Here is a 14,299-nt window from a genome sequence, read left to right as displayed (position 1 = left end):
GCTGGAGTATTCAGATATGTCATTTACATTTCTGAAATAAAGGGGGTCCTGAGACTTTTCGACTCACCCTATAAATATATTCTAGACAGAACAGCATTATGCGGCTAGCTTGTAGCTGCTGGGAACCAAGCCGTAGAGCATGTTGAATTTTTTTTTAAGGGGGGGGATGCAAATTTGTGAAACAATTCTTCCTAATGCCCATTTGTATGGCAACCTCATCAGGCTGAAGACAATAAAAGACGATAAGTAGAGAGGGTCTAGTGACAAGCTGAGGAATAGCTGAGGAGCCATGTCACATTCAAACCCTTTAAGATCATTGATGCTTTCAGAGAAATATTTAGATTACTTTTTTCCTATTTCTTTACCATAATGTATTTTCAGGTTCGTGAAGGATGAAGATAATTTAGCAATTGTGACTAGTATTTTTTTTTTTCTCTTCAATGTCCTGACTAGGGAACTGCTGATCCCCGGGCTCGGCTTCCGGAGATCTAATCCCCCCCCCCCTTCTTCCCCCTTACCCAATAAAGACACCACATATATTTAGGATGAATTAGTAGCCACAACGGCCATATATTAATACAAACTTAACAAAATATATATATCATTTAAACAACCTCACATTAACCCCAATGGCGGTCCTCAAAGCCCAAATACTCTAACTGGCGGTCCCCATTTCATCATTGGACAAAACTAGTCACATGCAGCCGATTATCGTTGGCTCACAAGCTAGTACTACTAGGAGGTTGTGGGCTTTCCTCTTAACCAACTCCCAAACCTCTAACTCAGCAAGGATTAGTTATTTCATCCAACAGTTCTTCCAAAAACTCTGCCACCAATAATCCACCATAAACCAGTTAGGGAGTCCAGAACTGTTCGTTCCCTCCAAAATTTCCGACCCAGTTTAGCCTTTCCCTCGCTGTGGAACACCATAGGCACAGAGTATGCCTATGGGGCTAACAGTAAAGCATATCACTAAATGCTGTAACAATAGCTCAGATAAAGCATCTTCCCTATAATATTGTACACATAAATGAAATAAAAAATTACAGTGAGATAATAGAAATAGATTAGAACGAGAGAAAATATTGCGGTACCTGCAGACTCTCCCTTTAAGGACACATAAAAGATTAGTTGGCTTAAGAAGGCCATAGTGGTTTTATACCGATTACATATAGACAGTAAGTATAATTACCAATAAGAAGAGCTCATCTCATTTAGCTTCAGCTAATTGCCACAATAAAGTTTTATAGTCACGGTAAAATAAAAATACACCTCCTCAACAACCTCCATAAACAAGAAATAAAAAACACTTCGGAGTGGAGATGGGAAAAATTTCACCCTTCAATTTATTAACAAAAAGATCCACTTTTAGTAATACCATTTTTTTTTGTAGATTAATTGCACTAAAACTTGAAGATTCTTGGATCCCCTGTCGCTACTGTCACATTTTTGCTCACTTTTCGGTAGAACAGGACTCTAGGTCAGGATGAGGTCATTATGGTCAGTAGAAGTGGTCTGCAGAAGCGCGTCTGTGACGTGCGAAACAGCTGTCTAGTGGAGGCGGTTGCCGTCCTCACCTACGGGTGCATGCCGAACAGTTATGGTTGCAAGTAATGAGATATGAATAAAGGAGTCAAGCTATGGGTGAGTGCCCTCATTTTCATCTTCTACGATGTGGATTTCAGCTTATCAATACTTACTAGAGATGAGCGAACCTCAAGCATGCTCGAGTCCATCCGAACCCGATCGTTCGGCATTTGATTAGCGGTGGCTGCTGACGTTGGATAAAGCCCTAAGGCTATGTGGAAAAAATGGATACAGTCATTGGCTGTATACATGTTTTCCAGACAACCTTAGAGCTTTATCCAACTTCAGCAGCCCCCGCTAATCAAATGCCGAACCATCGGGTTCGGATGGACTCGAGCATCTCTAATACTTACCTACCCGTGCTACCCATCCCCAGCTGATCGCAGCGGCCTCAGCTGTGTGACAACCGGCTCAGCCAATCACCGACTGAGACAGCGCCATAACCAGTGATTTACCGAACGGGCTGGAGACGACTACGTCCATAGCAAATCTCGGTTCATGAAGTTCAGTTCGCTCATCTCTACGTATTAGCTATCACGTAGAGAAATGTTGTTTGAAATGACAGCGACCATTTAAATTAAAGGAGACCTATCTACATCTTTTTTTTCCTTTTTTTTAATAGGAATATGGAAATTTGATTTCATAAGAAGCGACTCCATCTGTATTCTAAAAGCAATCTTGGATCTCATAACAGATTTTCATTCCAGTTAACCTATATAGAATGTAAACAGCCGATACTAACACTTTCAAGCCCTTCATTTGATAGAGATATTGAAAAGGCCAGGATTTTTTTTTTGCACTTAATTAAAATGGAAATATACCCTAAAGACAAAGATTTAACATTTCATTTATAAACAAGGCTCATGTGCTCGGCCAGAATTTTAATGAAACATGACATTTTCCCCAGCACGGTATTATTTTTGTCAAATACTCAGCGGTGACTAGTACAAGTCAATAATCTGAACAGAAATTGTTGGAAATGAGGCTCAATTTGGGACTGCAGTCAGTATAAAGGCTTTTATTATTAGGCGCTGTCGATTCCGTTTCACTTGGCAACTCTATAAAGTGTTCCTTCTGAATGTCCTGTTTTGTTTCTTAAGGTTCACTTTGTGATTTCTACGATTGCGTCTATCCATTCTATTGCCGGTCACCTTTTTTGCTCATTTCCTTTTAACCTTTTTTTTGTAAATGGCTGCGGAATATGTTGGAAGCTTAAAGGGGGTTATCCAGCGAAAATCTTTTTATATCGAATCAACTGGTTTCAGAAAGTTACATAGATTTGTAATTTAATTCTATTTAAAAATCTCAAGTCTTCCCGTAATTATCAGCTGCTGTATGTTCTGCAGGAAATGGTGAATTCTTTCCAGTCTGACACAGTGCTCTCTGCTGACATCTCTGGTCATGTCAGGAACTGTACAGAACAGTAGGAAATCCCCATAGAAAACCTCTCTTGCTCTGGACAGTTCCTGACATGAACAGAGGTGGCAGCAGAGAGCACTGTGTCAAACTGGGAAGAAAACAGTACTGAAAAGTACTGGAAGACTTGAGATTTTTCAATAGAAGTAAATTACGAATCTATATAACTTTCTGGCACCAGTTAATTTGAAAGAAAAAGATTTTTACTGGATAACTCCTTTAATGTTATCATCCATTCAGAATAGTAATTTCCAATTCATTTAGTCCTATAAAAAGAGTCATCAGTGACGTGCAAGCGAAAAATTTGGCTTCGATTGGTTTAGAATTGATATTTTTTTAACTATACTAATTAATCAAACTCATATCTTTTCATGTTTCACCTTTGCTCCCTATCAATAGGCCTTGGATGTCCATGAGCCTGTCAGCTATTCACCAATTGGACCATTTTTGGCTGTTACCAGTTACTTTGCACTAAGAACCCCCAAAACCTGTGATTTTAGAGATGGTCTGGACAAGTTGTTAAAGAGGCACTGTCATGAAGAAATAAAAAATTAATAAATAATCAACAGGGGATGTGATTGCAAGCAGTTGCAATATATTCTCTTCTATTTTTTTTTTAAGTTTTTTATGTTTAAATCAATGTTATAGATGTAGCAGAGAATCCTGGGGGTGCTTGCATTGTATGGTCAGCTCTCCTGTTACACAGCACCAAAACCTCTGTAAACACGCAGTGATGTTATACTGACTGAATTGTTGCATAACAAAGAGCATTGTCTCCTGGTAAGCATGCACAGCTAATAATACAAGTAGCCTAAGAAACACAAGAAGATAGAGCGATCAGCACTACCCCCCCCCCCCCTCCTTTCCATATTGTCAAGCAGTGAACATCCCAGTTAGGAGTTATAACCATCTAACATATAGCACCAATGGTGCATCCAATTACTTACAGTGAAGACTTTCACACAATACTTACAAGAAGAAAAAGCACGGAGGGCACTCACCACTTTCTTGTGATGTGGTGATTTATTAAATAGTAGCGTGAGACATAAAATCTGACATCAACGCTGAGCAGGAGAGGGCGCTGAGATACAAACACTGTGCTTGTGTTACAATGTCCTCGTCTGCTTGACGTCGATGTCAAATTGTATATTTCACACTACTATTTAACGCAAATCTGTAGTGACCCCTTTGATAACCTTAACATCCCCGATTTCCAGCTTACATTGCCCAAGGAGATGATGCTGGCCTTCCGGGATTCTATACAACTAAGACTGGACCACACTATCGCGATTCTCCACGACTCTGTATTGAAAGTTGAATAACGCATACAAGATGCGGGGGACAACATTGCTGAAATAGTATGGGAATACAATGTTCTGATAGACTCTCACTTGCAACTTAGCGAGGAGGTGACACAGCTACGCGCAACTCTGTCCACAGTAGATGATAGGTCCCGCGCTCATAATCTGAAACTGCGGGGAGTTCCCGAATCAATACCTCTTGCTGAACTGGCTAATTATACCTGCGAGTTTATGAAAGCGACGCTGCCTGATTGCCGCATGAATGATCTCGCTGTGGCCTGGGCACGTCGCTTGCCGCGGCTGTCCCACTTGCCTCCGGGCACCCGAGGGACATTAGTGCGCGTCAGGCACTTCCATGTTAAGTCAGCGTTCCTTGCCGCAACTTGTCAGCGTACATCGATGCCTGCTCCCTACTCGAAAGTGGCCATCTTTCCTGACCTATGTGCGTCTACCTTACGCCTCCGAAGGACATTTGCCCCGGTGACGGCAGTACTACAAGCTCATGGAATCCTGTACTGTTGGAGAGGCTCTTCTGGACTTGTTGCTATTAAAGATTCTGACCGAGTCATGATCCGAGACCCTGAGGAAGGGCTACAGCAGCTACAGTTTTGGAACCTCTCCCTCCCTCCGATGAATAACTCTCAACGACGACAATCACAGTCTCCTTCACCTCCTGTGTGCCTTACACCTGTTTGAACGACACTCCATTGTGGTCTCCTATGTTGTGACAACTACCAATTTGCTATATGATGAACCTTGCTGGTCGCATATTTCCTCTTCTCTTCAGCTGAATTGAACCGGACTATGTGCCCCACACCCAGACTGCGACCATGGGTCAATCCTTGTTGACTTATGTTCATCCGCGGTCCTTGTGTCTTTATCCCCGTGTCTTGTCTGTAAGTCCTCGGTACCCCCCCGTTAGTCTTATGTCTCCCCCCATGTTGTCTTGCTGGCAACATTTTGGTGTACTATACCTATTAGCGGTGGTTCCTGCTATAAGTAGACCCTCCTACGATTGCTCTTTCGTCATCCCATATTGAATAGAAAGTGTCATACACTACTGTTCATGAGAGATCGTTGTGCTACCCCATCCGCATTTGTTTTGTGTGTTTAATAGCATTTACTTGTATATCTTAATGCTACTGTTTTCATCGGATGTCACTTAGGACCTACTAGTCATGTGCTTTTGTACAGATGTTCTGTGTGACGAATTCACTGTTGTCTATTTTGCTACTTTTATTTTGCACAGTTTTACCACTGGTATGCTATTCCCTATATTTATGCATCTCCCGGCCTCCCTGTTCTCCCCCTCTGTGTACGTTCCCATTGGCTCCTTCCCCTCCTCCCTTCCCTTTCCCTCCTCCCTTCCCTTTCCCTCCCCCCCTCACCCATTCCCTTCCCCCCTCCTCTCTCCCTGCCCCCCCTCCCCCCCCCACCTTCCTTCCCCACCCACCCCTCCCCTATGGTAACTTAGCTGTTAAATGTGCTGCCACTTACTGTTATGAAAAATTGAAAATCCTAATAAAACCTTTGAAACATTAAAGGAACTCTGTACCTCCCCAACACTTGTACTTTCTGATAGCTGCTTTTATTGCAAGATCTGTCCTGGGGTCCCTTCGGCAGGTGATGCAGTTATTGTCCTAAAAAAATAAATAAAAAAAAAAAACTTTTAAACTTGCAGCGCTGTGTCAAATTGCAGTGTCTGTGCCCTAGGCCTGCACCATCTCTCCCATGCCTTCTCCCGCCCTCCTCATCTGTAGGAATGCCCCGGGCAGGATTTCTCCTATTCATCACTTGTCTGATCTAGCACGATCTAGCATACGTGCAGTGTTCAGCTGTTTGTTTGTTTTTTTTTGTGGGGGGAGAGGGTTAATCAGTGCATAGATTACATATTTTTTATACATATGAAGATAGTAGAAGATAGTAGAGGAGTTTAACACTTCCCTTAAAGTCTTTAAGCAAACTTTACTAGAGATTCATCAGGACTAGAGATGAGCGAACCGGGTTTGGGTTCGAGTCCATCCGAACCCGAACGTTCGGTATTTGATTAGCTGGGGCTGCTGAACTTGGATAAAGCTCTAAGGTTGTCTGGAAAACATGGATACAGCCAATGATTATATCCATGTTTTCCACATAGCCTTAGGGCTTTATCCAACTTCAGCAGCCACCGCTAATCAAATGCCAAAAGTTCGGGTTCGGATCGACTCGAGCATGCTCCAGGTTCGTTCATCTCTAATCAGGACACATCTGAACATTGTTCTCTTGCTTTATTTAAAAAAAAAAACGGACACCATTCAAACACACTTGTTTCCGGCATTAAATTGAGGCGCACGTTTGATGTCGTGTGCCACAAAAAACTCTAAAAACCAATACAAACCGTCATTTTTAAAACCTAATAGTGGGCGTGTTGAGGACATGTCTTATAAAACCCGTCATAACCAATATATTTACATGCCAACTGTTTTAAACATGTTTTCCATTCGAAAATCAGCCACTTCTGCCATGTGAAGAATCCACCAGATTTACTTTGGGCGATAGCACACATGAATAAATATGTCAGTTTGGGAAACTAAAACTCTGAGGTGTAGGGTTCTTGAAAATCAGACGATCTTAGTAAATCATTCCCATTGTCCTTGATCACAGCATAAAAAACGGTACATAAAATCAACGACTATGTATTAGAGATGAGCGCAAGTCGAGCATGCTTGAGTCTAATCCTTCTCCATTCGATTTGACTGAAGAAGTTGAATGGCGCCCTAGGGAATCTGAAAAAACATGTATACAGCCATGTTATGCTAACCAGCACCTGTTGTGCTTACCAGGTTTTCTCTTTGTAGCCGCTTGAAAGGAGCCTGGGAGAAAGAGTATCTGCCATTGTTTGGCTTCTTTTCACAACAAAATGTATTCCCTGGTCTTAAAGGAGAAGTCCGGCGGATTATAAAATCCTGCATCCGGCAGGGGGGAAAGTGATTACAAGTTCTAACTTATCTCTCCCTATGCCCGCAGTAAGTGTCAGGACCAGTCAGGGGACGCCCGCGGTAAGACATTTGTGATGACGTTTTTTCATTAATGGTGTGATGTTGGCACCCAGCGTAGAGCGCTGAAAAAGAGAAAGTCCAGGTGTAATTATATAGTTGTGTGGTACATGGAGTGCCACGTGGAGAGTGCCGAGGTACACTACTGTCTATTTAAATACTCTATTACCTTGGTCCCACAATGATAGGCTAGTACTCTTCTCTGTAATGGTGAGGGGCATTGGCTAGTGTTGAGGGGAAAGGCCAAACCAAAACCCGGCAATGTTCTTCAAACCCTTGGCACTTGACAAAAAAACAGGGATACAACCTTTGGCTATGTTCACACAACATAAGTTCCGTAGTTATCACAGCCGTTGTTAAAAATTGGCAACAACGGCCGTGATTACTACAAAACTTACATTGTGCTTCAGCTAAGGGAATCCCGGCTGAAGTGTGTACACATTATATACACTCCGGCCGGGATCCCTAGTGGTGCCGCAAAAAAACTGGCATGTCAGTTTTCTGCAGCTGCTATTCATTGAATAGCGGCTGCAGGAGACATGTTAGTGCACACAATGGAGGGTGCGGCTCCGGCCGCACGCTCCATTGTGTGCAGCTGGGAATTTGGATGCGGGCACACACTGATGTGCCCGCATCTGAATTCCTCACCAAGCACTTCAGTACCTTTACTTGATGGATGACTAAGGTACCCAAACCCCTCAGTGTTCGCCTGTCTTAACCATATATTATACTCTGAGATGCAAAGTGGTTCATTTTTCTGATTAGAAAATGTACTACTACCAGAGCCAATGACAGCATATATTTTCTCTATACATTACCCATAAATCTCACATTTCCCACTTTTAAAAATGTTCTTTATTTCCTCATTACCCAGTAGATAACAAAGATCAATCAATGTATTTTTCTTCAATAGAAAAGCTGTCACTGAGGCTTAAGCCCAAAGGACCTCTATGTGCCAGGACTTCACCACTTCACATCGGGGCTAATGATGCAGATGGTTTATCTTTATATGCTTTGTAGAGATTGATTTTACACATGACTCTCTGTAAATCAATCTCAGACTGGAACTTCCATATTACATTTATCATTAAGCACAGTACATTAGCAACATATTGTAATTCATTCATCTCAGACCGATGTCAGGTCCTGGAGATCCATTTCCATACAGTCCCTTTCTCAGTAGTTGTTTCTTCTTAGACAGTGTTCACACGTTATAATAATTTTTTTTTTTGCTTTTATTTGTTGACGTAATTAGAGCCTGCAGCTTAGTCTAAGTTAACTGTGTGGCTATGTTACGTATTCAATATTACCAAGTTTCATCATGTGATCAGCATTACCAGGCTTCATCATGTGATCAGTATTACTAGGCATTATCATGTGATCAGCATTACCAGGCTCTATCATGTGATCAGTATTATCAGGATTCATCGTGTGATCAGTATTACCAGGATTCATTGTGTCATTATTACTAGGCTTCATCACGGGTGTCTTTTTTTTGTCATAAATGATCAAATGAAGCCTGGTAATGCTGACCACATGATAAAGCCTGGTAATGCTGATCACATGATGGAGCCTGGTAATGCTGATCACATGATGAAGCCTGGTAATACTGATCACATGATGAAGCCTGGTAATGCTGATCACATAATGAAGCCTGGTAATGCTGGTCACATGATGAAGCCTGGTAATGCTGGTCACATGATGAAGCCTGGTAATGCTGATCACATGATGAAGCCTGAAAAATGCTACAACAACCTGCAAGTGTGCCAGGACTTACCATATATACTTCTTCCATCAATAAAAACATGTTCTAAAGATTTTAAAAATTAGGTTCCTAGCAAACCATTTGACCAAATTATCTCACCACATTGACGTGACCTCACAAAGAGATGGTTCCTAACACTGGCCTCCCTCCGGATATAAGCCTACAAAACTAGGCATAAAGGATCCAACTAAACTCACAGGAGATGGGTGGAGTGCAAAGCAAAATGAGGTAGCCACCATCACCAGTGTGAACATGGTATTGGAGTACTTGCCATTTTTTTTAAAGAATTTTTTATAATTTTTTTCCCCCCAATTTTCCATCTTACTATCTATATCATAAAATCGTCCTGAAATCCTGCCGTTTTTATTCCCACCACTAGATTTAAAAACTAAGCTGAAACTCCCTGTTCTGTCTGTAATGATAAGGAGGAGGCTGCTGTAAATCGATCTGTACAGCGTTATAGCGACAGGTGATACCAGTTGATAGATAACACCAGTATAAGACAACAGCAGCTCCCTGTGGAACTACCTCTTCAAAAGTCACAGAGTATGTTCAGTAATGCTTCACATTAACTTCAAGGGAATAGATTCTGTCTATTCGTGTCTATGTCCATGAGGCTCGCTGTAAAGCATATCACTAAATGCTGTTAAAAACAGCTTGGGCAAGATGGCAATGTGCAAAAAAAGTTTCCATATCTGGTTCTAATTAGTAGGGTTATTTCTCTTATATAGCCATTCTCTCCTCTACATTTACTGAGATTCTGGCTCAAGATTTGATCAATGTCAAAGTCCATTTCATACCATCAAAAACGTATCTGTTCCCCATATTATTCTGCTTAGGTATCATTTTCCATTGTTCTTTTACTTCCAGTTTGGCTTTTGTTATTACTAGGATCATGTCATCATATTCCATCACTGCAGTAACATCTGTGTTAGACTTATAGAACAATCAATACAATATGTGTTTGTTTTCATTCTACTATAAATTCTTTATCATCCCTATATTGTGACATTCTTATACCCAGTGAGGCTCGATTACGCTCGATTATTATTATATGACTGGAGAGTGTTATTAGGCCACAACAACTTTACCTGGTTCTCAGAGAGGATATTCAATTGAATCAATGTATTCTACGGTGCATGAGCGCCTATCTCCCGATGCTGTGCATCAGGTCTGGGCGGCCTGTAGGTAATTTGGTCAACAGTGTGATGATATAAAAATGGCCCTCCCCCCGACAACAATAAAATTACATAATAAACTTAACATAGATCAAATATTCCTTCTCTAAAAATCCAAATCTAGAGTTAATACGCTTACGATATATATAAAACTACAGCTCCCAAGCCAGCTGTGAACCATGTACTCTGTATTCTGCATATACAAGTCTGCCACCTGCTTGTTGGAGCCCGGTCTGTTTAGGTTTCCTCCCCTCTCTAAGCCTATTAGGGCCTTAGATCTGTCTCCTTATTTCCCTCAACCAATCACAAGTTTCCTCAGGGCTAATCTCCACCAATGCTCTCTCAAGGGTGGTTAAAACAGGCCTGGAGTGTTCAGTGTGTTTCCAGTCTATTCTCCTGCAGTCTCCTTCCAAGGGCCTATGCATGATCTGCTGTACTGCTGTTCCAGTTTCCTATGCTTCTGAATTCCTGTAGTATGGATTGCTTAGCACTAGAGGTGCAACTACACTAAAGGCGAGCTTGTCTCTGCTGAGAGTGTCATCAAGTCTTCAGTTTTCCGTCAACTCCTGTGTTCCAAAGAGTTTCTCAAGTCTAGCCAGGGGTTGGAGAAGCTGCATTTCTTGCCGATTGGGCTTCCTGCTCCTCTTGAGTCCTGTTTTCAACTAATGCCAAGGTTGGCTACTACCAGCTGACACGTTGGGGCCAAAGTACTCCTAGATGTGCCTAACAAGTGTTGCATCACAGCAAGCTTGGATCTTTACCTTAAGTACTTCCATTCTCTCTTTTTCTTTATTGCAACCCAACCAAGGTTGTCAAGTCCAGTAAGTCTTGGACAAAAGTCATTCACCCTGTCACCACCTCTGCCTAAACCTTCTTACAAGTAACTTAACTCAGAGACTATATTGCTGTCCTTATCTAAAACCACAAGTCTCCCAAAACTTTCAGTATATACCTACTCTCTTAAAGGGGATTCACCCTACAGACCCTCTCTCAAGCATAATACTGTGACTAAGGGGGCCTATTTCACGGAGCGATAATCGGCCGAATCGGCCCGATTTGGCCGATTATCACTCTGTGGAATAGAGAGAACGGTCAGCTGATGATCGTGTCATCGGCTGATCGTTCATTTAGGTTCAAAACTAAAAAAATCGGTCGCCACCCGTGCATCACTTTGTGGAATAGCGGTGCATGGCGGGCGACCAACGATTTCACAAACGTCATACTTTACCAGGCTGCAGGTCTTCTCCCAGTCCCACACGCAGCAGCTTCAGAGCGGCCTGTCTGAGCTGACAGACCGCTCAGCCAATCACTGGCCAGGAACGCTGCGGCCAGTGATTGGCCGAGCGGTCTGTCAGTTCAGACAGGCCACTAAGAAGCTGCTGCGGTGCGGAACCGGGAGAAGACCTGCAGCCTGGTGAGGTGAAGTATGAAACAAGGGCTGCAAGGACATCGGTAAAGTTGTCCCTGCAGCCCTCGCTAAAGGATTGTCGGGCCGTGGAATAGGCCCAGTAAACGAGCGTCGATCTAGCAGATCGGCGCTCGTTTACATTGTTGATAGGGCTCTGGTTGGCCCATGTAATAGGACCCTAAGGCTTGTGACTGTTACCCTATCACACTTTAAAGACTTTGAAACTAAACTACTGAAGTTATCCCCTGAACTCTGCATGTCTCCCTGGGTGGGTAAAGCCACTCCTGACCACTGTGACAAGTGAACCAGCCGAAAATCCCTAAACACCCACCTGCTGCATAACCCCTCAGCACCCCGGGTCACGTCAGAAGAAGACATACCTTTTCTAATTATGTGTGCTAAATCATTGAGAACTCTACATGAAGCCCATGGCTGAGCGGTGTGAGCGGCACATGATGTCTCTTCTCCTGTCAAGAGATGTTATGTAATCCACTTGCTGCAGTAATATGGGATTCACTGAAGCATAGCACACACACTCTCTTTTCCTCATTGATTCTGTATGACAAATATAGTAGATTACTAGCTCGGCCACAGTGTGTATTAATAGACACACAAGACTAATTATAAATACAAGATCAATCATAAATCTCTTCCAATTGATAGAATTTTCTTAGTGTGGAGATAATTTGTGAGCACTGCAGTTTGGAACAGACCTCACCGGCATCACTAGGGTTAGGCGAGAAGGGTATGTAAATCAGCTCTCTGGTGCCACCTTTTGGAGGTAGCTTTCCCCTTTAGTATGTGTTTGATTCTATTCAGAAGCCTTAGAACATGACTGGGGATTTTAATAAGCCAAGCCATAAGGTGAGATTACCCATGTGTAGACAGTTGTTCCATCGTTACTTCCCCTCGTCAGTACAGAATAAAGTGCTGAGGCATATGCACATTATAGAGAACATACAGAAATCATCATTAATAGAATATAAGTAAGGGATAAGTAACACATAGGTTTATGGAGGGGCTTTAAAGAACCACTCCCTCCATTTTTTTGACCAAATAATGCGAACTTACCATGAGTATTCCTGCAGTGTCATCTGTTTCATAGCAGCTCTGTTTTATCCAAACATTTCATTACTGCATCTGGGTCATGTGACCTCTGATCGGCCATCTTGACTTTCAGATTTCAAACTGCATCCTCTCCTTTGTAAATCTGCTATCAATCCCATGATGCATTAGCACAGAATCACTTGGGCATCCAGAGCCAGTACCGTACCCTCTCTGTCTGCAGAAAGGAAAGTTTGTTAATCCTTTTTCTTATAAATATCTAGAAAAGCTAATGGGGGAGATTTATCAAATATGGTGTAAAGTGAAACTGGCTCAGTTGCCCCTAGCAACCAATCAGATTCCACCTTTCATTCCTCACAGACTCTTTGGAAAATGAAAGGTGGAATCTGATTGGTTGCTAGGGGCAACTGAGCCAGTGTCACTTTACCCAATATTTGATAAATTCCCCCATAAGTATACAGTCAGGAAATGTTTGCCACCTAACTTTGAGGCTTGACTAGATCTTGTGTCTCTGACCTCTTTTCACACTCACCATCTCTGACCAGCCCCTACAGCCTACATCACCATCTCTCTAATATATACACAGATACATATATATATATATATAAATTGGGACATGTAGGGAGAATTAGTTGCTTTTACAGCATGCTGCCTTGTAATGAATGATGCAACAGAAAGAGCAGCTGGAAGTAAATGCAGCAGCTGCTGCAACCTCAATTCACACAGCGCTGGAGGAGGGGAGGAGGCAGGGTGGGAGGACTGTGATAAAGAGCTGAGGGAAAGCAGTGCATTCTGGGAATTTTAGTACCGAGGAAATGCTCAACCAGAAAGTACAGAACTAAGACTAGAAGACAAACAAATTTTTGGTGGTTTCAGAACTGGGGCAGACAGTTAAAATGTCATTGTCATTTAAATTTTTTTTTGCAGAAATCAATAGTCCAGGCGATTTTAAGAAACTTTGTAATTGGGTTTCTTAGCCGAAAAATGCATTTTTATCATGAAAAAGCAGTTTGAAGCTCTCCCCCCTGTCTTCATGTGTTTTTATGGAGAGGGGAGGGGTGGAGGGAGATGAGGCACCAAAACAGGACAACATAGATTAAATTTACAGCTACATCACTGGGCTATTTCCTCTGAAGTCAGCACTGACCTCTATGACCTCTGAATACGGCTTTCACACAGCTCCCACTGTGTAATCCTTTGTTCTCAGATCTCTGCTGGCGACTAATCTCCCTCCTCCCCCTCCTCTCTCCATAGATTACACAGGGCACGACTGATGTAAACTACTCAAGATTATCTGATAATGAGCAGTAAATGAGAGAGGGGGGAGGGGGGGGGCCTGGGGAAAGTATTTTTTTCATGCAGATAATGGCATATTTGGCTAATAAACCCAATTACAAAGTTTCTTAAAATCGCCTGGACTATTGATTTCTGCAAAAAAAACACCAACAAACGACATTGACACTTTAAGCAATGCCATATGCTTCTGCAGCATGATCTTGGGATACCCCTTTAAATAAAAATCTAATTTTCCCTTTGTCACCATC

This window comes from Dendropsophus ebraccatus, chromosome 4 (assembly GCF_027789765.1).
Source record: "Dendropsophus ebraccatus isolate aDenEbr1 chromosome 4, aDenEbr1.pat, whole genome shotgun sequence".
Classification (NCBI taxonomy): Eukaryota; Metazoa; Chordata; class Amphibia; order Anura; family Hylidae; genus Dendropsophus; species Dendropsophus ebraccatus.
Note: the sequence above shows the minus strand (reverse complement) of the source record.